This window comes from Triticum aestivum, chromosome 4D (genome assembly GCF_018294505.1).
Source record: "Triticum aestivum cultivar Chinese Spring chromosome 4D, IWGSC CS RefSeq v2.1, whole genome shotgun sequence".
Taxonomy (NCBI): domain Eukaryota; kingdom Viridiplantae; phylum Streptophyta; class Magnoliopsida; order Poales; family Poaceae; genus Triticum; species Triticum aestivum.
Genome location: NC_057805.1, coordinates 36,275,686 through 36,299,424, shown reverse-complemented (window position 1 = coordinate 36,299,424; position 23,739 = coordinate 36,275,686). Strand labels below are relative to the sequence as shown.

Here is a 23,739-nt window from a genome sequence, read left to right as displayed (position 1 = left end):
AGGCTATGCATCAGAATATGAGCAAACAATAACAATAGCAAAATCTAATGCAAGCATGAGAGAATGGAATGGGCGATATCGGGATGATCAAAGGGGGGGCTTGCCTGGTTGCTCTGGCAAGGAGGGGTCGTCATCGACGTAGTCGATCACAGGGGCGGCATCGGTCTCGGGGTCTACCAGAGAGAAGAGGTGGAAGAAACAGTAAATATAGAGCAAACAGATGCATCACTAAGCATAACACGGAAAAATGCGGTGCTAGAGATGAACTAACGCGGTACTACACGTTGAATACGGAGAGGGAAAACATCCGGAGGGGTTTTCCTAGTGTTAGGCATTTTCCGGACAGATGAAAGAGAGGGGAAAGTTCCATGTTCGGCATGCTAGGGGCATGTGACAGATGAACGGACCGCGCATTCGGATTCGTTGGATTTTTCTGAGCAACTTTCATATAGAAAACATTGTCATCAGAGTTACGGTTTATTTTCTATGAATTTTCAAAGATTAAACAATTTTCTGGAATTACTTAAGTTAATAGAAAAGGAATATGATGTCAGCATGACGTATGTGTGACGTCAGCAGTCAACAGTCCGGTTGACTGATCAAAACTGACATGGGGGACCCACCTGTCATAGACAGTGGGTTAAACAGAGTTCAAACTAATCTAAATTTAGTTAGTAAAACTACTGGGCCCACCTGTCAGTGTCTAATTAAGCTAATTAATTTATTATAAAATCCTTTAGCTAATTAGTGGTGGTGGGGCCCATTTGTCAGCAGCTGGGCTGGTCCAGTCAGCGGAGCTGACCGGTCAACAGGCCGGCCGGGCCCCTGGGGCCCACGGGTCAGCGACCTAGGTGGTGGCCCGGGGGGGCACACGGCGCCAGCTCAGCGGAGCTGCCGGAGTGGCTCCAGCGAGCTCGTGCGCGGCGGCCGAATGCCGACGAGGTCGGAAATCGCATACGGTTCACCATTTCGCGTGCCATGACTTGCGTTCGAAAGCTAGGAGGGAGCCGCGTCGAGTGGTGCTGCTAGACTACGCTGGGGAGGCCGGAAACGTGGAACCGCCGGCTCAACAGCATTCACAGCCCTCTTATGAAGCTTCCGATCTCGCTTACACAGACTGGTGGTAAATACATGATACTGTCCACCGCTAAGCTGCTTTGGATTGGTCTGATAACCCCCTGCTGCTGTTGATGACCCTGGCCAGACTGCTGATTAAAGCCCCCTAGACCGTTCTGAGGATTAGAATTTGAGCCGCCGCCCGGGCCATGAAAGCCGCCGGCGCCTGAGCCACCGCCCGGGCCATTGTTGCCGTTAAAGGCGTTGGAATTCTTAAAAGCCTTCACGATTGCAATATCCTTCCATAGATGAGTAGCTGGCTTCTCTCTAGAGCCATGCCTTGGACAGGGCTCATTCAACAGCTGCTCCAGCGTCGGGCCTGACCCGCCGGCTCGGGGAGGGGGCCTCCCCTTGCGTCTCTGGCTATTACCCTGTGAGCTGGCGTTGGCCACGAACTCTAGGCTGCCGTCGGCCTTACGCTTGCCACCTCCTTGGTTCCCCGGGTTATGCTGAGGACCCTTCCCATTGCCGTTCTTCTTTCCCTTCCCTGGCCTTTCATCATCTGAAGCGGGGTCCTCGGTACTATCAGAATCGGTGTACTTGACGAGAGCCGCCATCAGCGTACCCATATCATTGCAGTCGCGCTTAAGCCGCCCGAGTTTCATCTTCAGGGGCAGAAAACGACAATTTTGCTCCAACATTAAGACTGCAGAGCCGGCATCCATCTTATCCGATGAATGTATGATCTCTTTGACCCGGCGAACCCAATGTGTCGTAGACTCACTCTCCTGTTGTTTACAGTTAGTCAAATCCACTATTGACATAGACTGCCTACAGGTGTCTTTGAAGTTTTGTATGAACCGGGCCTTCAGCTCAGCCCAAGATCCGATGGAATTCGGCGGTAGCCCTTTCAACCAAGTGCGGGCAGTCCCATCTAGCATCATGTTGAAGTACTTGGCCATCGCCGCTTCACTGACCTCCAGCAGTTCCATGGCCATCTCGTAACTTTCGATCCAGGCTCCGGGTTGTAAGTCAGCCGTGTAATTAGGCACCTTCCTAGGGCCTTTGAAGTCCTTGGGTAGACGTTCATTGCGGAGAGCTGGCACTAAACAAGGGACACCTCCAGTCCTCGTAGGGATACCTACGTCGACGGAAGTCGTCGGATAAGCCGGGGGAGTCTGGTAAGCCGTCAACTGAGGCACCTGCTCCGCCTCTTGCCGCGCTCTGTCTTGGTCTGCTGCGTGAAAGGCTCCGTTATGAGCCGGGCCATGGCCAGGGGGCGGGTCATGGCGTCGGACATTACTTGAGCCGGTCGCTGAGACCATGTGTCTGCTATAACTCGGGCTCCGGCCTAGACGAGGGGTCGAGTGGATCCTGTCCCGGCTGTAAGAGTACGCCTCTTGCTGCGCCAGCGCTGTCTGAAGGAGTTCCCTGACCCGGCGGGTTTCAATAGCCGTTGGAGAGTCGCCGTCAATTGGGAGGGCCGCCAGCCGTGCTGCTGTGGCGACCATGTTCTCTAGCGGGTTAGCATAATGACCCGGTGGTATTGGCACATACTGAGGCGGGGCAGGGTTCACCCGGGGAGGCCCCATCACTTGTGGTTGAACAGGGGTCCCAGACCCGGGCACTATGATCCCTGGCGGGTTACTAGACCCTGCACCTGGCGTGTTGAAGAGGTTTCGAGGATCGTAGACCGGAGGGAGTCGAGATTGGGCCTTTTGATGCCTCCTTCTCATGACCTCATTGGACGCGTTCTGATCCATCGTGAGCCGGAAGGACTGCGCCTGAATCAACTGAGTTTGGGCGTCGAGAGCCGCCCTCTCCGCAGCCATCCTGATCCCCTCCGCTGCCAGATCCTCCCTGGCTTTCACTAGATCTAACTTTAACTGCGCCACCTCCGCGTCATGCTGAGCTTGATCTGCCGGGTCAACCGCGGCGGTCAACAGGGCCGTCATCTTGTCCGTGAGATCCATCAGCACCTGAGCCGGCGAGGGCACCGGGTTTCCCGCCCCAGCAGCAGGGTTCTGAACAGGCTGCGCACCGGCCATGAAGATTCCAACCCGGCTCGGCGGCTCAAACGGGTCCGGAATACAGTCACCATCGGAACAACCCATGAGCCTGCCATCTTGAAGTTGATACAACGAGTTTGACTCATCTGTGGACGACTCGCCGTCAGAGCCGGCGGCCGTCTCATCACCAGATCCAGATCCATCAGAGAGCCCTCCATGGATACATCCCACAAAAGCATGCTTCAAGGCAGGTAGGGCCCGGGCGGGTCGTGCGCGCTGAGCCGTCTCGATGAGATCGGCGCAGAGATCCGGCTCAGGGCCTGGCTCACCAATCTTGCCAATGAAAACCTGAATTCCTCCGAAGGGGACCCGGTATCCGTACTCAATTGAGCCAGCGTCGGGGCCCCAGTTTGCATCGTCGATGTAGAGCTTGCTGCGACGACTCTTGGTCATCCGGCCCACAGCGTATCCCTTGAGCCCTTCGAAGCTGCCCTTCAAGAACTCAAATCCACCATGCGCTGGCCCCACGGTGGGCGCCAACTGTCGTGGAATTGTCACGGCAGATGTCCTCAAGCTAGGACTTAGTCGTGGAGCCATCGCCGCTAGGAAGCTTGAAGGGGTTAAACGGGACAAGGAACACGAGGGTTTATACTGGTTCAGCCCCTTACGGTGAAGGTGAAAGCCTACGTCCAGTTGAGGTGGTCTTGATTAGGGTTTCGATGACCAGGGAGCTTAACTGCTATGCCTGGCTCTCGAAGAGATCTTTCTTGCCCCTAAACCGCTGCCGGGTCGTCCCTTTATATAGAGAGGTTGACGCCCAGCAGCTCTGAGAGTCCCGGCCGGCTCATAAGAGTGTCCGGCTCAGACTCTCAACTATTCTTGCCTTACACTACAAGTTACCAGAATGACGGTTGTAACTACGGGCCTTAAGCCATCTCCGGGTCTTAAGCCCATCTTTGGCCCATCGTCTTCAAGCTTGGCGCCGGGCTTCAGGTGATGACCCTTATGAGTAACCCGGCCCTACCAGGCGGGTGACTATAAGGTTTATATCCTAAACACAACCCTAACCTCGCCCTCCGGCACCGCCGGACATTTCTTCCACCGACGGACGTGTCCGTTTTCACCGCCGCCGCCACGTGTCGCCTCCGGATTCGCCGCCGCCGCGCCCACTTCGCCGTCGCCGCCGGCCCGCCCGAGCCCGCGGGAGGCCCTCCCGGGCCCGAGCGCCCCGCGCCTCCCTCCGCGCCTGCCCCGCCGTCCACCGCGCCGTCACCTCGCCGGCCGTCGCCGTCGCCGCGGCACGCCGCCGCGCCCGAGCTCCGGCGAGCTCGCGCGCCGGCCACTCCTCCACGGCGCCGCCGGAGCCTGCCGCGCCTCCCCGTCGACCTCCTCCAGCCGGCCTCCTTCCCCGGCGGCCCCGAGCCCACGCCGGCCGCCCCTCCCTCCTTCTCCGGCGAGCCGAGCCGCTGCCCCGACGAACCTCCAAGTCTTTAAGATTTCACAGCATGTGCACCTGTTCATCTTGGCATAACTCTCTATATGTAGCTCCGTTTCGCGCGTGTAATATATCGAATTGTTCGTCTCGTGATGCTCTTCATTTTGTTCAATTGCACCATGTTCATTAGAGGCCATCTTGATGCCCAAATCTCTGGTGCAAGAGTGTTAGTTGCTGTTATCTGCTGGTTCTTAGCAGAACTTGGAGATTTGTTATTTTTGTATCATTTAATCTGTGCATCTTATGGGCATGAGCTCTACATGTGTTTTGTTGTATGCCATGTTATCATTCCAAGGGTGTATGCCATGTATTTTTGTGATCTCTGTGGTGACTAGCACAAACATGCAAACTAGGCCCCGTAATGTTTCTGATTTCAGGGACTTAGTGAATTCTGTGTCTTTGACTGCTGTTATTTTGTTGCCATGTAAACTTGATGCTACAGAGAGATCCATGCATATTTTGGAGATGTTCAGTAAGGATGTTTTGTAGATATTGTTGTAATTGATCCATTCCTGCCCTTGTTTGCAATTATGGAGTGCCATAGCATGACTCAAGCTTGCTCTACTTTTGCTATAATATATTTCTGGCAGATTCTTAACATGTATGCAATTTTGCCAAGCTTATTTTAGTTGATCCATACATGCTATGCTTTTGTTCTTGCCATGGATAGCTTCATAAACTTGCCATCTTACTGTAGATATGCTTGTTTTGTCATGCATTGCCTTGTGGTGAGTGCTTCAAGCTCACCAAGATGCCCTCATATTATTGCTTCTGCCATGCTCTGTTTTCTGCCAAGTCTGAACCTGGTAACGAAACTTGCTATGTTTACATGCTTGCCATCATATCTTCTGGTAATTTTTGGCTTATGGTCAGTAAGGGACTTTTTTCATATCCATTTAGTAAACTACTGCTATGCCTTGTTTTGCTATGTTAAGTTCCTGTAGCATGTTGATTTCGTGCTCTGAACATTGCTACCTGATGCTCTTTCAGCCATGTCCAGTAATTTCACCAAGTCTGTGAACCTGTTATCTTTTGCACTTTTGCCATGTTTGTTTGAGCTTGTTATGTTGTGAACTAGCCGTAGCTCAGTGTTCATCGTTTATCAAGCATCTCCTGTAGATTACTTCCATATGATTTGTTGCTATGTTGGAGTGCTGTAGCATTGCTAGTTGTTGCATTTTAAGTGCTATCTTGCTGTTAATCGCAGATTCGTGTCATTCTTGTTTTGCTTGCCATTTGCAAACCGTGCATCCGTTTCCGGTGATCTTTATATCTATTTCGACCGAAATCATCTCATCTTTCCGGTGGCATGCTTGGTTTGCCAAGTTACTGCCTTGTTCATCATTTTTCCTTCCGGAGCACGCATATGCATCGCATATCATACATGTTTTGCATCATGTTGCTTGTGCATTTCTCGTGATTGATTGTGGTTCCGTTGCTTGTGTTCTTGTCTTGGGTAGAGCCGGGAGACGAGTCCGTGAACGAGGAACCTGTTGAGTACGCTTACGAGGATCAAGCTTTCGACAACTCTGAGAACCTTGCAGGCAAGATGACCACCCCTCGAAATCACTTCTATCTTTGCTTTGCTAGTTGTTCGTTCTATTGCCATGCTGCGCTACCTACCACTTGCTATATCATGCCTCCCATATTGCCATGTCAGCCTCTAACCATCCTTTCCTAGCAAACCGCTGTTTGGCTAAGTTACCGCTTTTGCTCAGCCCTTCTTATAGCATTGCTAGTTGCAGGTAAGAACGGTTCTTGCTAAGCCCGTAGCAGCCACGTAAAACTTGCAACAACAAAGTAGAGGACGTCTAACTTGTTTTTGCAGGGCATGTTGTGATGTGATATGGTCAAGACGTGATGCTATATTTTATTGTATGAGATGATCATGTTTTGTAACCGAGTTATCGGCAACTGGCAGGAGCCATATGGTTGTCGCTTTATTGTATGCAATGCAATCGCCATGTAATTGTTTTACTTTATCACTAAGCGGTAGCGATAGTCGTAAAAGCAATAGTTGGCGAGACAACAACGATGCTACGATGGAGATCAAGGTGTCACGCCGGTGACGATGGTGATCATGACGGTGCTTTGGAGATGGAGATTACAAGCACAAGATGATGATGGCCATATCATATCACTTATATTGATTGCATGTGATGTTTATCTTTTATGCATCTTATCTTGCTTTGATTGACGGTAGCATTATAAGATGATCTCTCACTAAAATTTCAAGATAAAAGTGTTCTCCCTTAGTATGCACCGTTGCGAAAGTTCTTTGTGCTGAGACACCACGTGATGATCAGGTGTGATAGGCTCTACGTTCAAATACAACGGGTGCAAAACAGTTGCACACGCGGAATACTCAGGTTAAACTTGACGAGCCTAGCATATGCAGATATGGCCTCGGAACACGGAGACCGAAAGGTCGAGCGTGAATCATATAGTAGATATGATCAACATAGTGATGTTCACCGTTGAAACTACTCCATCTCACGTGATGATCGGACATAGTTTAGTTGATATGGATCACGTGATCACTTAGAGGATTAGAGGGATGTCTATCTAAGTGGGAGTTCTTAAGTAATATGATTAATTAAACTTAAATTTATCATGAACTTAGTCCTGATAGTATTTTGCAAATTATGTTGTAGATCAATAGCTCGCGTTGTTGCTTCCCTGTGTTTATTTTTGATGTGTTCCTAGAAAAAAATTATGTTGAAAGATGTTAGTAGCAAAGATGCAGATTGGATCCGTGATCTGAGGATTATCCTCATTGCTGCACAGAAGAATTATGTCCTTTATGCACCGCTAGGTGACAGACCTATTGCAGGAGCAGATGCAGACGTTATGAACGTTTGGCTAGCTCAATATGATGACTACTTGATAGTTTAGTGCACCATGCTTAACGCCTTAGAATCGGGAATTCAAAGACGTTTTGAACGTCATGGACCATATGAGATGTTCCAGGAGTTGAAGTTAATATTTCAAGCAAATACCCAAGTTGAGAGATATGAAGTCTCCAACAAGTTCTATAGCTAAAAGATGGAGGAGAATAGCTCAAGCAGTGAGCATGTGCTCAGATTGTCTGGGTACTACAATCGCTTGAATCAAGTGGGAGTTAATCTTCCAGATAAAATAGTGATTGACAGAATTCTCTAGTCACCATCACCAAGTTAGTAGAACTTCGTGATGAACTATAGTATGCAAGGGATGACGAAAGTAATTCCCGAGCTCTTCGTGATGCTGAAATCGACGAAGGTAGAAATCAAGAAAAACATTAAGTGTTGATGGTTGACGAGACCACTCCCCGTGCGTTGCCACAGGAAAAGAGATATAGCTCATACGGCATATATGTACAAATAATTCATTTACCTCTCACCCCTAACCCTCCGTTCATGTGTAAGTTCAACTCTGAGTTGTCCCACATGAAAAAGCATGTTGTCTCTTCTCCATCTATCGTTCTACTTTTGGCTCTACATCGGAGCTGCATGAACAGCTAGTTGTCACAAAAATATGTATCTCTCTCATCTCTCTCCCCATCCCGAGCCCGTCTCCAGCATCGCACCGTGTCGCGCCGCTCCTGCCATGCTCCAACGTCGTGCTGCAATAGGAAAGCAATTATATTTTACACTAAAAATCTTTGATTTCTTTCCACCACACACGTGCCTATCCTATCCTCTGATTCCTATGCTCCTGTAATCACCGATACTCTCTCTCTCTGGTTTATTTTGTTCGTTATTACGGATCTGTTTTAATTTTTGCGAATATTTTCACAAATTTCATGGTCATTTTTTTCAAATTACCGATATCTTTTGAATACACGATCATTTTTTAAAAATAATGTACATTTTTTATTTCATGAGATTTTTTTTGAAATCATATACTTATTTATAATATGCGAAGATTTTTTTGAAATCATGCTCATTTTATGATATCTCGATAAAATTTTCAAAACTCACAATTTTTTGTGAATATTTTCAAAATTTTCATTGACATTTTTCTCACATTAGCGAATATGTTTTGAATACACGATCATTTTTTAAAAATCATGAACATTTTTTATTTCACAGTCATTGTTTATTTCACGATTTTTTTGTAATAATGTAATTTCTTTATAATAATCCAACAGTTTTTACAAATCATGAACATTTTATGATCTGTTGATAAAAAAATTCAAAACTCGCAATTTTTTAAATTTTTGAATATATTTTTTGGAAATTCCGAATTAATTTAAAAGAAGAAAACAAAAACGGAAATGATAAAGGAAAAATGAAAAAATAAAATAAAAAACACGGGCGTCACGAGCAGGCTATGGGCCGGCCCATTACCATGCGGGGAGTATGAGGCCTGAAGAGAAAAGGGGAGAAAAAGGGGGGAGTACTAGAGATCAAACCCCGCTCTCCCGTGTGGAAGACAAGTGCCTGAGCCACTGCACTGCTTTTGTGCTCACTTCATGTAAGTGTATTAGTCTATAAGAACCGAACCTCGCATGTTTTTGAAAAATGAATCGTTTTCTTAACTTATAGGTGGCATGGTGGGTAATATTTTGTAACTTCGGGGGCAATTTTAATGACGGACGACCAGAAGCAGTAGCCATTTTATTATTAGGGAGAGACTAGCCAAGAGACCATGCGTTACAACCGGTTGCAACGAAATTGTGTATTGAGCACTTCATCACAACGTGGGAGTGGGACACTGAACGAACTTGTGGTTGGATGGTTAGTAGAACAGTGGTATCCCCAGCCTACCAGAGTTCAAATCCTAGTGCTCGTAATTATCCTCGGTTTATTTCAGAATTTCCGGTGATGCGCGTTCAGTGGGAGGAGACGTTTCAATCGGTTATGAGACGTCTACGGTGACTTCATAAAATCTCAAGATGATATATCGGCTCAGTCTCTCGGATGTGCTCATAGGGGTAGGATGTGCTTGTATGCGTTGATAATGATGAGTGTATGCGCGTTTATATGAGCGCTTGAATCTGTACTGTTCAAAAAAAACTTGAGTGGGACCTTTTACCTGATCTGGAACATGTACATATGAAATATCAGGTTTGCTAACGAGTCTTTGAGCATCTCTAGCAGATCCCGCAACTGACCGACCCGCAAAATTCGTTTACGGGCTCCCATAAACAAAATTTACGGGACGACAGACGTGGAGATAGAACAGATTCTGCATACATCACCGTAATTCAACTCAATTTGGAGTTGGTACTCCTCCCGGAGCTCCGGCAGGAGCCGCCACAGCTGCATCTCCGTAGGCGGCGGCCTTCCTCGCCTGCCACCACGCGGTCTCGGCCGCCCGGAGCCGCTGGAGGGATGGGTCGAAGAGCCTCCCGAGGCACCGGAAAGTCGCGCACGCCCGCAAGCCGGTGCTGCGGGACTTCGTGTCGTGGGTGCGCGTCGCCTCCCTTTGCCTGTCCGACACAGGAGGGCGGAGGGAGGAGCTGTCGGCCTCGTCGTCGTTGCGACGCTTGCGGCCGGCGAACTCCCTGCGCCCGTTGTCGGTGTCAAAACCGGCGGATCTCGGGTAGGGGGTCCCGAACTGTGCGTCTAAGGTTGATGGTAACAGGAGACAGGGGACATAATGTTTACCCAGGTTCGGGACCTCTCCATGGAGGTAATACCCTACTTCCTGCTTGATTGATCTTGATGAATATGAGTGTTACAAGTTGATCTACCACGAGATCGTAATGGCTAAAACCCTAGAAGTCTAGCCCGTATGACTATGATTATGATTATCCTCTACGGACCTAGCCGTCAGGTTTATATAGACACCGGGGGGATCTAGGGTCACACAAAGTCGGTTACAGAAAAGGGAATCTTCATATTCGGCCGCCAAGCTTGCCTTCCACGCCAAGGAGAGTCCCATCCGGACACGGGTAGAGTCTTCGGTCTTCGTATCTTCACAGCCCAACAGTCCGGCCCATGGCTAACAGGACGGACGCCCGAGGACCCCTTAGTCCATGACTCCCTCAGTAGCCCCTGAACCAGGCTTCAATGATAAGGTGTCCGGCGCGCAGATTGTCTTCGGCATTGCAAGGCGGGTTCCCTTCTCCAAAATAGTCTTTGGACGCAAAGAATGTATCCGGATCTGTAACACAAGCACCTCACATAACCGTAGAGAGTATAATGTTCCACGAATCCAATCCGCTGGCAACTTTTTGTAATGTGACATCACGTTTGCCCGGTCATTATTTCGAACCGTTTCTTGTCCTGCCGTTCCACGTTTCGAGGCGTGGTTTTTACTGGCACATCTTGTCAAAGCAGAGATCATGTCCCCTTATTGCGGGATTCTCATCAATACGAGCATGGGTAACCCAACCATTCCATTGGGATGATTTCTTAGGAATAGGCAGATTTCTGGGCTTTAGAAGGAGGCGTTCGATATCCGCTGCCTTTATAAAGGAGCCAAGGGTCGTCTCTTTTTACACCGACCCTTTCCTCAGCCCTTCCAACTTCGAGTTCCAGCACCCAAAGTTCGACTTCATTGTTTCAAGCTTCCCAATCATGTCCGGACCCAGCCCACGGGGCCGATGGGTGGCTTCCTCTGTTACGGAGGAGGATATTGCGAAGCTCCGTGCGGCCAGATACCTGACCGCGGAGATCCCCCACAGGCTTCCTGCTTGAGGACAGGTTATTCCTACTCCCAGATCCGGCGAGAGGGTCGTATTCATCTCCCACTTCCTCCGAGGATTAGGATTCGCACTTCATCCCTTCGTCCGGGGGCTCATGTTCTATTACGGACTAGATTTTCACGATCTAGCCCCAGATTCTTTCCTTCACATCTCGGCGTTCATTATCACGTGCGAGGCCTTTCTCCATATTCCCCCACACTTCGACTTATGGCTCAAGACCTTTAATGTGAAACCGAAGGTAGTCGACGGGGAACAAGCGGAGTGCGGCAGTGCTTCAGTGAGCAAGCTTACCAATGCTCTCTGGCTAAAAGGTTCCTTCACCGAAACTCCCGACCTACGGCAGCGGGAGTGGTTTTACGTTACTGAACCCCGCGGTACCAAGTGGGCAGCTATACCTGCATTCCGATCTGGCCCTCCGATACAGCTTGCATCATGGATTAATAAGGGGCTGGACTGGGGATCAATTGACGAAGTGCAGACTTTACAGAGCCGCATCTGGAGCCTCCTTGAGAAGGGTATCGATCTTATCAACGTGATTCAAGTAATGTTCGGGCCCTGCCGTGCCAGCGTCAGCCTCTCCGTATGTGGGAGTTTAATCCGGAAGGACCACGAACCCTCCAACACTTCTTCACTACGCACAAAGGAATGTGGAAGTTGTTTTTCGGAAAACGAAAGCAGTGGCCGGACACCACCGAAGACATCGGCCTTGACTGCAACCATCCGGACACCTTGGTAAGCGCTCGATTCCTGCACAATTTTAGCTATGTATGCCGTAATATGATACTGAGCAAACTATCTTCTTCCAGGGCTGGATAAAGAAAGCAGAGCGAATTAGGTGTTCGTCCCCTCTCCCCGAAGACTCAGTGGATCCCGTACTAACAAGGATGTTGGCCCCGGCATCGTACCATATGCTTGTGAAGGAGGACAAGGTGGAGAGCGGGAGGACAAAAGGTGGCCTCCATCCCGAAGGTATATCAGATATTGTGTCCGGGGAGATCAAAAGCCCGTCGCCCGAAGACAAAAGTGAAGGAGAAGCCAACATCCCTTCTCCCCATGGTAAGAAAAGGGCCGCCTCTGAAGGTTGGGAGGAAGAGGTTCCCAAGCGAGGCAAGATGCCCCTGTCAGGCGGCTCGGGCCTGGAGGATGACGCCGTCGCACAGTCCCACAGTGAGGACAAGCCTTTAGCCAAATCGTAAGTGAACAAGGGTGTTTCAAACATATCCCGTTCCTTTCCTATTACCAAGGTAACATCTAGAATATATGTTTTTGTAGCTCGGCACACAGTCTTCCTCAACACTCCTCTTCCTCGGGGGATCTTCTCCCGGAGATGATGGAAAGCGAGACGCCTCCGCCGGCCTCCTCGCCCAATAGGGCGGACGACTTCAAGGTATCATCCCGGAGGGTCTCTCCTGATCAACAAGTGGTGCGAGGGATGATGAAGACACTACCCGAAGGTGATACTTCGGTAGCCTAGGGTCCGGGAGCCAACAATAAAGGCCCCGGACTGTCCGGCTTACAGCCGGAGACGACTCTAGGGGTGAATAAACGGATGCCTTCGAAGGGAGGCCTTACTCCTACAGCAGCTCCCGGAGATCCAGAAGTACCGGATATATTGACGAACATGCTGCGACAGACGTTCGTCTCAGAGGAACAGCGTACCTTGATGGGTAAGGTGGTTGAAAAGGTTCTGTCCGCGAGAAGCGGATTGAATGAAGCCTTCACAAGCCTGCTAAGGGGCTTCAAGGTTTGTACTGTTGTATTTTCGATTGTGTTTTATTCACAAAATGCACCTGTGTATAGATAGTAGCCCCTGAGACTCTGATTGTCTTCCCAAGGGAGGCGAGCAGAGGATCAAAAAGATATGCTCAGGAAATAATCTAATTAATTCGAACACATGTTGTTACCTCCCTGGCTAGTGCCCGAAGTACAGAGGTTGCTGATCTGCAGCGGAGGATTGATGAGGCGGATGATGACATCACGCTTATCAACAGGCGGCTTGACGAGGCGCAAGGTATGTTTTTTTGCGGCAGTCCTTATATGCACGTGCTTATAATATAAGCATGATGCTAAGAACTGTATACTAAGATATGCATGACTGCAGATGGTGCCGCCGCAGTTGAGATCCTTCGGGCTGAGCTAGCCCGGGCCAAGGAGCGGGCCCGGATTAGTAATGCGGCTACCGAAAAGGCATCTGCCGAGTTAAAGGCCGAATAGGCTACTCGGCGCCAATACGAGCAGAAAATATCCATGATGGCGCTTGAGCTAAAGGGTGCCGTTAGCCGCTGCGAATTCCTTGAGAAGGATAATAAAGCCAGAACAGCTGATCTTGACAAGGCCTTACGAGAGGCGAAGGAAGCGCGGTCCGAGTCTAGAGCGGCCCGGGAGGAGGTCCGGCAAGCTGGGGAGGTCGCGGCTAGTAAGCCCTTTTTGTTACAAACTAAGTTTGGTGATCCGAATTATGCCCCGCTTAACCAAGTGTGGAGTTCTCCAGATGCATTACTGGACTTGTCGAAGAGTGTCTCCGATGCGACGCAGTTTTTCCAAGCGCAAGAAGGACGCGCAACGGAAAAGCTGTTCTGGTCGCAGTTTAGCATGCCGAAGCGTCCGCTGTTGTTGAACGAACAGATGGCCCAGTGGGCCGAGCTCCACAGGATATCCGGCTCTGCCATGAAGGACGTCATGCTCCGGCTATGGCCGACCGAGCCAATTCCGGATAGTTATTTCGGTTTGGTGCAGCGACTTGTTGATGCGGTGCCGCGTATCGATGCTGTTAAGCGGTCAACGTGCATTGAAGGTGCACGGATGGCCTTTGCCCGCGTCAAGACATACTGGGCGAAGATGAAGGCCACCGACGTTGCAGTGAAGAGTCCACCCAAGGGCAAGGACCACCACACACCAGAGCATTATTTCGAGGATGTCTTAGAGGGTGCCCGCTTGATAGAGGGTTAGTGCTCGAAAGACATAATATTTGAGTGAAATGTATTGAAATTGTAAAAGACAATATTATGATATAATAAAGCTATTTTTCATTGGTTCCTCATGTGCGGCCGTTTTTTTATAATCTAAAAGTTTTCCAGTCGTCGGCTTCAGCCCCCTCGTAGAAAATACGGGGGTGTTCGAAAAAGCATTTGATCACTCTTAACCCAACGTCTTGGTCCATGAAGGAGGTGTCAATGCGGCAAACTAGGCAATCGGACTATAGGGCGTTAACACTTTCACTTAGCCATAGGAGTTTTATTGTGGGTCTACGATATAGACCCTGGTATGTACGCGGTTATCCCAATATGGTGTGTTACATGTATGACCTGAAGAAAGGTCCTTCGTGTAATAGGGAGGGAATCGCGAAAGATTCTGATAAGTCATCGAGTGGTTGACCAGCTCTCGCTACATCATGACAGTCAGTTTTCGGCTTTCGCTACTGAGGTGTTTGACCAGATGAACCGGAAACACAATCGCAGTAGTTCTCCCTTTACTACCCTAGCCGATAGAGCGGAACGTAAGGTAGTAAGCACAGGAGCCGGGCAACCCAACTATTGACCCAAGACATGATTCGGAGCTGATGCATATAAGGCCAAACTCACGACGCCGAAGTATGCTATAAAGCTGTTCGGACTTGTTGGCAACTCATTTTGTTCCTGTACCGAGCCCCTGGCAAGTTACGTCTGGGTGCACGTGTGAGACAGCCAAAGGAGCAAACTTCAGTTCTTTAGAAAAAAGTGAATACTGAGTACGGATTATGTTTACTGGAACCTGAATGATATGCACATCGTCATTTTACAGATAATAACGCCACAACCCCGGCTATTTGACATGCTAGGGGTCGACGGCTGAGGAAAAAGGCACTTTACAGGCTCAAAAATAGAGAGTGTGGTCTACAAAAAGTTGTTTTGGACCTCCTGTAGCACGTCTGCGTCGCTGTTCCTTGGTGAAGGGGTTCCTTAACAGGAGTGGCCTTTGGGTGAATGTATGAAGCCGAACTCCGATAGAGTCCGTGAGATGACCAGCCTTGTGAGCCACCTGTGGTGACCCATAATGAAAAAAGAAAGAGTAGTTAGAAAAGAAAAGGAAAGAGTTTATGGGAGTACTTGTAGGCCCGTCCGTACTGCGCTTCCGCCGATGCCCAGGGTATTTGAAGTGCATAGTTATGTATGCGCGGTACAGATTTCGCAGGTATATGAGGCGGACGGCGGAAGCCGAACTGCTAATCCCGCTCCGAAATTGGTCGGTCCTGTTGAATGGAGACCGGCGGCTTAATGGCCGACAAGGTATGCGTCTAAATAAGACCGCTTTGTTCTTCGGCTGAAGTAGCCGTGGTGTGATCCTCTATCCGGATGGAGCGCTTCTTATGCTCCCCTGTAGAGGTGTGTGTCACGTATACCATGTTCACTGTTTTTACCTCGGGGGGAAACTGCTTCTGACCCCCGGTGTTTGGTTGGTGAGTCTCTTCATCGTCGCTATCGTCGGGCGGCCTCTTCCCATTGTGTTTGGCATTAAGCTTGCCGGCCTGTTTGAAGACCCAACAGCTTCTGTTGGTGTGAGTAGGTGGCTTATCGGGGTTGCCATGAATCTGGCAGGGCCGATCCAATATCTTGTCTAAATTGGATGGTCCGTCTGTGTTTGCCTTGAATGGCTTTTTCCGTTGACTTGATTTGGGGCCGCTGAATCTGGCGTTGACCGTTGTGTCGTGCGTTCTTTCATTATCGTTGTGATGTTTGTGTTTACTGCGTCGTGGCTTACCGTTGTCGTCTCGTACTTCGGAAGTGCCCGGGTCGCTGGCGTTGTTGCTTCTACGAACGAGCCAGCTGTCTTCTCCAGCGCAAAATCGGGTCATCAGAGCGGTAAGGGCTGACATGGATTTTGGTTTTTCTTAACCAAGGTGGCGGGCGAGCCACTCGTCCTGGACGCTGTGTTTGAAGGCCGCTAGGGCTTCCGCGTCCGGACAGTCGACGATTTGGTTCTTTTTAACTAAGAACCTAGTCCAGAGCTTCCTGGCTGACACTCCGAGCTATTGGACGATGTGACTTAAGTCATCAACATCTGGTGGCCGGACATATGTACTTTGGAAGTTGTCGTGGAAGGCGTCTTCCAAGTCCTCCCAGTTGCCAATAGAGTTTTCCGGCAGACTGTTTAACCAGTACCGAGGTGGCCCTTTGAGTTTTAGTGGCAGGTATTTGATGGCATGAAGGTCATCTCTGCGGGCCATATGGATATGGAGAAGGAAATCCTCGATCCATACCGCGGGATCAGTTGTTCCGTTATATGATTCGATATTCATGGGTTTAAACCCGTCTGGGAATTCGTGCTCCATTACTTCGTCCGTGAAGCAAAGAGGATGTGCGGCGCCTCTATATTGGGCCACATTGCGAAGTAGCTCCGATGGAGTCCGTCTGCGGTTTTCGGCCCGGGCGTGACTAGGCTTGTTGCGGCCGATTAGATAGTCGTCGCCGCGTGTCGGGGCACGTCCTCGTGATCCGTAGATCGATCTGGTATGTACTGCTCTACTGTCCAGGTCCTGCTGAAGGTCATATGTATAACCCCGAGCTGTTTTATCTCTGCCTTTATGGTGAGGTGGGGCGGGCTGGTGTTCGGCTGGAGTTGCCGCTTTGTCCCGACCGCGTGGTGGTCAGTTAGCTGGATTGTGTGATGATGGTATGGGCTCCGGCGCCTCATCATCGAACTGAGGTAGCAATTTGCGCTTCGGGTAACTTTTGGTTGGGCGATTGAGGCCGTATTCCTCGGCAACCAGGACCTCGGTCCATCTATCGTTGAGTAGGTCTTGATCAGCTTGAAGCTGCTGCTGCTTCTTTTTCAGGCTCCTTGCAGTGGCTATTAGCTGGCGCTTAAAGCGCTCTTGCTCGAGAGGTTCCTCAGGCACGATAAAATCCTCGTTGCCAAGGCTCACCTCATCCTCGGAGAGTGGAAGATAATCACTGTCCTCCGAGTCATCGTTTATGGCCTGTTCATCAGGGCTAACTTGCCTGTTTTCCCGTTCCTCCTGTTCAGAAGTTATCTCAACGGGGTCTTCATTATCTTCGGCATCGTCCGGAGTATTGTTTTCCCCGGTGCTGGTATTGCTATATTTTGCACGACATGACTTAGAGCGGCGCCGCTGACGCCGCTGTCTGGGCTGTGTCTTAGGAGGTTTATCCTCGACTGGATCTTCTTTGTCATCGTCGTTAGTTTCTTTAGGTGTATCCACCATGTATACGTCATACGAAGAAGTGGTCGTCCAGCGTCCGGTAAACGGCGGGTTTTGGCCCTGCTCCTCCTCGGCATCGTCGTCCTTACCGTCGATGTCCTCGGAGCCATAGTCAAGCATGTCGGTTAAGTCTTCGACAGTGGCTATGAAGTGGGCGGCGGGTGGGAAGCGAAATTCCCTGTCATCAGCCTCCAGTTCGAACCGGACGTAATTCGGCTGTGAGTCCCCCGCTAAGGATAGATTTTTTAATGAGTTTAGCACGTCGCCTAAAGGCGAGTGCCGGAAGATGTCCGTGGAGCTGAATTCGACGATCGATGACTGATCGAGCTCGACGCACGTGGACACACATGGTTTGGAACTAGTAGCCGGACACGAGTCCAAGGCTCTGGTGACACAGATTCCACTCAAGGCTGGGTCTGTGTGCGGTTCTGACGTCACTTGGACTGCGGCCTCCGTGGCGGGGTTGAGCTTCCCGTCTTCGGATGGCGCGATCTGCTCCGGATCTAAGGCCAGAGCAGCTACATGTGCTATCTCCTGGGTATGGTCCGACGACAGATTTAAGTCATGTTCATCGTGGTGACAGGGAGCGGCTGCCGTGGTCTCGAATCCGTCGAAGATCGAGTCTCCACGGATATCCGCGACGTAGTTTAAGCTCCCGAATCTGATCTGACGGCCAGGGGCGTAGCTATCGATCTGCTCCAGATGACCAAGCGAGTTGGCCCGCAGTGCGAAGCCGCCGAACACGAAGATCTATCCGGGGAGGAATACTTCTCCTTGGACAGCATTGTTGTCGATGATTGAAGGAGCCATCGAACCCTTTAAGGAAGGCACAGTGGAACTCTCAATGAAAGCACCAATGTCGGTGTCAAAACCGGCGGATCTCGGGTAGGGGGTCCCGAACTGTGCGTTTAAGGTTGATGGTAACAGGAGACAGGGGACACAATGTTTACCCAGGTTCGGGCCCTCTCTATGGAGGTAATACCCTACTTCCTGCTTGATTGATCTTGATGAATATGAGTGTTACAAGAGTTGATCTGCCACGAGATCGTAATGGCTAAAACCCTAGAAGTCTAGCCTATATGACTATGATTATGATTATCCTCTACGGACCTAGCCCTCCGGTTTATATAGACACCGGGGGGATCTAGGGTTACACAAAGTCAGTTACAGAAAAGGGAATCTTCATATTCGGCCGCCAAGCTTGCCTTCCACGCCAAGGAGAGTCCCATCCGGACACGGGTAGAGTCTTCGGTCTTCATATCTTCACAGCCCAACAGTACGGCCCATGGCTAACAGGCCGGACGCCCGAGGACCCCTTAGTCCATGACTCCGTCACCCGTCGAAACCCCGCCGCACCCAAACCCGCCGTCGCCACGCCTTGCACCCACGGACGCCATCCCCGCCAAGATTCAATGGCCTAAGGTGCCATAAATTGCTGCCGGAGTGGAGGAGATTTCTCGCCGGAGGGGTGGATTTTGCGGCGAAGATGGTTGCGTGGAATACAGGATAGGAACCCTAAAATCACCCCGCGCCGGCATATATACCAGAAAGCCGGTCGGTTTACGGGCCGCCCGTAAAAAATTTACAGGCCGGGCCTCATTTGCAGGATCTGCGCGGGCCATTTTTTGGGACGTCCTGTATAACGTCCGGGAAAACACAGTTCACCGGAGTTATATGGGATCTGAGAGCATCTCTAGCAGATCCCGTAAAAGTGACCATCCAGAATAATAACCGTCGATTTAGCGGATAAGTGCATTTTTTCTGCTCCGAACAGATCCCGTGAAATAAGCCATCTTGTAAAAAAAATTGCGAGATCTTGTATAATCTGTGCCTCATCCAATAAATAACCAGGATTGGAGCCCATTTTTACACGGGCCTGCAAAATGAAAAATGGTTGGTGAGAGGGAAGTTTCAGCTCCCGCCACGGTCATAGGGCCATCGCCGTCCCCAGCTGACGCCCCCGCCGCAAGCCGCCACCCCTCGCGAGCTCCTTCGCCACCATCGCCCGTGAGGCCAGCGGTTCCGTCCGCGATTGGCCATGGTCGGCTATCCCTCAAAGCTTCGAGCCGCGAGCAAGGACACGGCTGGCGCGGGTGCTCGGTTGTCCCTCGCAGCTTCGAGCTACGAGCAAGGGCATGGCTGACGCGGGCGCTCAACTGCCGGTGAGCATGCGACGGCAAGAACTCTGCCGGTGCGGGCACGACCACGGAATCGAAGAACCTGGCTGTCACATCATACCCTTGATCCCACCGGTCGCCGCCGCCCTCGTTCACCCAGTGCCCTGGCACGTTCCCGGCCTTGAGCCGCACATAGTCCGCGATGCCCTCGAAGACCCTCGAATGCATGTTGTAGTCCTACAGCCCCCACTGCCACACATGCGCCACCTCATGGTACAAAACCCCGGTCACCTGGTCCATGAGGTCGTCACCGGTAATGCCACCGACGAAGTGGACGTTGAGCTCGACCGTGCTACCGCTGGTGGAGGCGATGTCGTCTGTGTCACGGACGGCGAGGGTGACGGTGTTGACCTCGGCGTGCCTGCGGTCGGAGGGGTACGGCTGGTTGAAGATGCCCTAGGTGAAGGAGGACGCGTCGGACATGACCTGCATGACGTAGGTGGGGCTGTACTCCTTGTCGAATCGCTGGTCGCCGGCCGTGCTCGACGCCTTGTTTGTCACATCAAACGTGGCGGCATCGGCCATGGGTGCCAGGGCCAGGAGGAGAGCGATGGAAATCTTCATATCGTCTGGGTGCTTTGGTGAGCAATAATAGTACGGGTGTGTTTGGTTTGTGCCAAAGGTTGCCCCACCAAAGCATTGGCTAGTCAAAATTTTGCTTCAGATTTTGGTTGCCCATGATTTGGCCAACATTGGCTAGAAAAATGAACTAGAGTTGGCTAGAGTTCATTGGCATGCCAAAAAATTGGCAACCATCCAAACAAAGACCAATCTTTGGGTCATGACCAAAATTTTGGTAAGGTGCACTTTGGCCACAATCGAAACAGACCCTACACCTACGTAACTAACTATGTAATGTTACGTAAACTTCCTAATCTATCCCTCTCTCCCCCTTGATTTTAATGGGGGTGGGACCCTCCTCTCCCAATCTCCAATCATAACTTGCCCTGTTTTATTGTTACGTAAGAGCAACTCCAACGTGCTGACCCAAACGGACGGCGATTTTGTCCGCTTTTCATCCGTTTGGGCCGGCCGCCCGCTTGGCGTCCGCCCTATTTTTCTTTTGAGTCGGCTGTGCGCCCAACGCCCGCGACCCATTTCATGTCTGCGCACAAATTTGAAAAGGCCCGCGGCCAGAGAACATGCTAGCGGCCATGCCGTCTCCATGCCAGCGGTCGACATACAATGCCAGCCTAAAAAAACCATCATACAGTTCATGCTGGCGCACTTGCCAGCGGTGGGCACACATGCCAGCACACAAAAAGGGGTGGGAGTTTGACCACACCATCTCGGCCATGGCCATGCTAGCACAATTGCCGTCATAAAAAAAGGGATGGCGCTCGCCGCCATATATCACTCGTTATCGAACTTGTGCATGTCGGCCTGCATCTTCTCGAACCATGGCCTCTTCCTTGATGACACGGTGTTGAGGCCCACCTTCATGATCTCCACCCCATCATGATGCTAGCGAGCACCACTTCTTTCGCCTTAGTCTTGGCATTGGCGGTCTCGATCTCCAGCATCTTGGCTTGCTTCTCCGCCTCCATCTCAAGCATCCCGACTTGCTTCTCCGCCTCCATCTCAAGCCTCCTCCTTTGGATCTCCGTGAAGGCGTTCATTTTCTCTTCCGTGTCTTGCCGGCACTTCTCCTCCCTTGAGTCCTTTTTGCTCATCATGCCCTCCACGGTTGCATGCAAGGCGATCGACGCCGCATCCCGCTTGTCCTCCTTCTTGGAGTTGGTCTTCTCCCGCGGCTGTGGCTTTTTGCCCTCCCCAGCCTCCTCCACGGATTTCTTCCCCTCACAAGCCATGAGGGTGGGATATTGCGCCTTGAACTTCTCCTCCCCGTTGATGACCATCCAACAATGGGAGAGGTTGAAGGATTTGCCGTCACGTTGGACCTTGAATGCCTCCAAAGCTTGAAATGCCTACAAATGAATAGCATGCAAGCATATGGGCAAATGGATATGCAAATGGACATGCAAGCATAGGGAATGGAAATGAAGGCGACTCTGGCAGCACCGCCAGCGGAGCCAGCGGCCGCGGCACCACCTTCGAAGATGATGTTCTCCATGATGAAACGGTTGGTCGTTTCCTCGTCGCCAGCCGCCGGTATTCTGTCGAACAGGTTGCGGGCGCCGAGGAGCACGTCGGCTGGCATCTCTGGCAGGCGTTTCCTCGCCCCTCCGGATGATGATGCACCGGCCACCGGTGCGGCGTTGAGGTCGATGGACACTGGCGCGGGCGTGGAAGACGCCACCACGCTTACCTCCGGCGAGCATTCCCCGGAGAGCTGGGAGGTTTGTGGATAGACGTGGAAGCTGGGAATCGGGTGTGTGGCAGACGCACGCGAAGACTCTGACAGCACCATCCGACGAAATGTGGATGAGCCCGTGCTGGCCGCGGCCAAGGCAACGCTGACGAGCCCCTGCTGGCCAGGGTTTGACCCTAGGTAGATAAGGGCCTCCCTCGTTGTCGCCACGACTCGGGCGTTGGTTTCCTCCTGTTGTGTAGCGGTGGTGAGGCGGCGACGGCCGCTGCTTCATCCCTTGTGTCCGTCGCGTGCCTCCGGCCCTTCCTCTTGGCCGACTCCATGGCCCACTCTGAAGGAAATATGCCCTAGAGGCAATAATAAAGTTGTTATTTTATATTTCCTTATTCATGATAAAAGTTTATTATTCATGCTAGAATTGTATTGATCAAAAACCTTGATACATGTGTGAATACATAGACAAATAATATGTCCCATGACTGTGTGCCCAAGGTAGTGAAACCTATGGCCCCCGGATCTATCCTTTATCATATAAGTTTCCCATCTATTTTTATTTGCATCTTTACCTTCCAATCTATATTATAAAAATACCGAAAATATTTATCTTATCTTATTATCTCTATCTTATCTCACTTTCGCAAGTTACCGTGAAGGGATTGACAACCCCTTTATCGCGTTGGTTGCAAGGTTCTTGTTTGTTTGTGTAGGTACGAGGGACTTCTGTGGAGCCTCCTACTGGATTGATACCTTGGTTCTCAAAAACTGAGGGAAATACTTACGCTACTTTGCTGCATCACCCTTTCCTCTTCAAGGGAAAACCAACGCAGTGCTCAAGAGGTAGCAAGAAGGATTTCTAGCGCCGTTGCCGGGGAGGTCTTCACTCAAGTCAAGACATACCAAGTACCCATCACAAACTCATCTCCCTCACATTACATTATTTGCCATTTGCCTCTCGTTTTCCTCTCCCCCACTTCACCCTTGCCGTTTTATTCGCCCTCTCTTTTCCGTTCGCCTCTCTTTTTCGCTTGCCTCTTGTGTGCTTGTGTGTTGGATTGCTTGTCACGATGGCTCAAGATAATACTAAATTGTGTGACTTTTCCAATACCAATAATAATGATTTCCTTAGCACTCCGATTGCTCCTCTTAATGATGCTGAATCTTGTGAAATCAATGCTGCTTTGTTGAATCTTGTTATGAAAGATCAATTCTCTGGCCTTCCTAGTGAAGATGCCGCTACTCATCTAAACAACTTTGTTGATTTGTGTGATATGCAAAAGAAAAAAGACATGGATAATGATATTGTTAAATTGAAGTTATTTCCGTTTTCACTTAGAGACCATGCTAAAACTTGATTTTCGTCTTTGCCTAAAAATAGTATTGATTCATGGAATAAGTGCAAAGATGCTTTTATCTCTAAGTATTTTCCTCCCGCTAAGATCATCTCTCTTAGAAACGATATTATGAATTTTAAACAACTTGATCATGAGCATGTTGCCCAATCTTGGGAAAGAATGAAATTAATGATTCGCAATTGCCCTACACATGGTTTGAATTTATGGATGATCATACAAATTTTTTATACCGGATTGAATTTTGCTTCTAGAAATCTTTTAGATTCGGCCGCAGGAGTCACTTTTATGGAAATCACTTTAGGAGAAGCTACTAAACTCCTAGATAATATTATGGTTAATTATTCTCAATGGCACACCGAAAGATCTACTAGTAAAAAAGTTCATGCGATAGAAGAAATTAATGTTTTGAGTGGAAAGATGGATGAACTTATGAAATTGAAGAGTGCTCCTATTGATCCTAATGATATGCCTTTTTCTACTTTGATTGAGAATAATAATGAATCTATGGATGTGAATTTTGTTGGTAGGAATAATTTTGGTAA

General features: G+C 50.0%; 1 pseudogene; it reads right to left on the bottom strand.

The window, feature by feature from the left end:
• Positions 1 to 19,228: 19,228 nt before the first annotated feature.
• Positions 19,229 to 20,137, bottom strand: LOC123096622 (uncharacterized; annotated as a pseudogene).
• Positions 20,138 to 23,739: the final 3,602 nt, after the last annotated feature.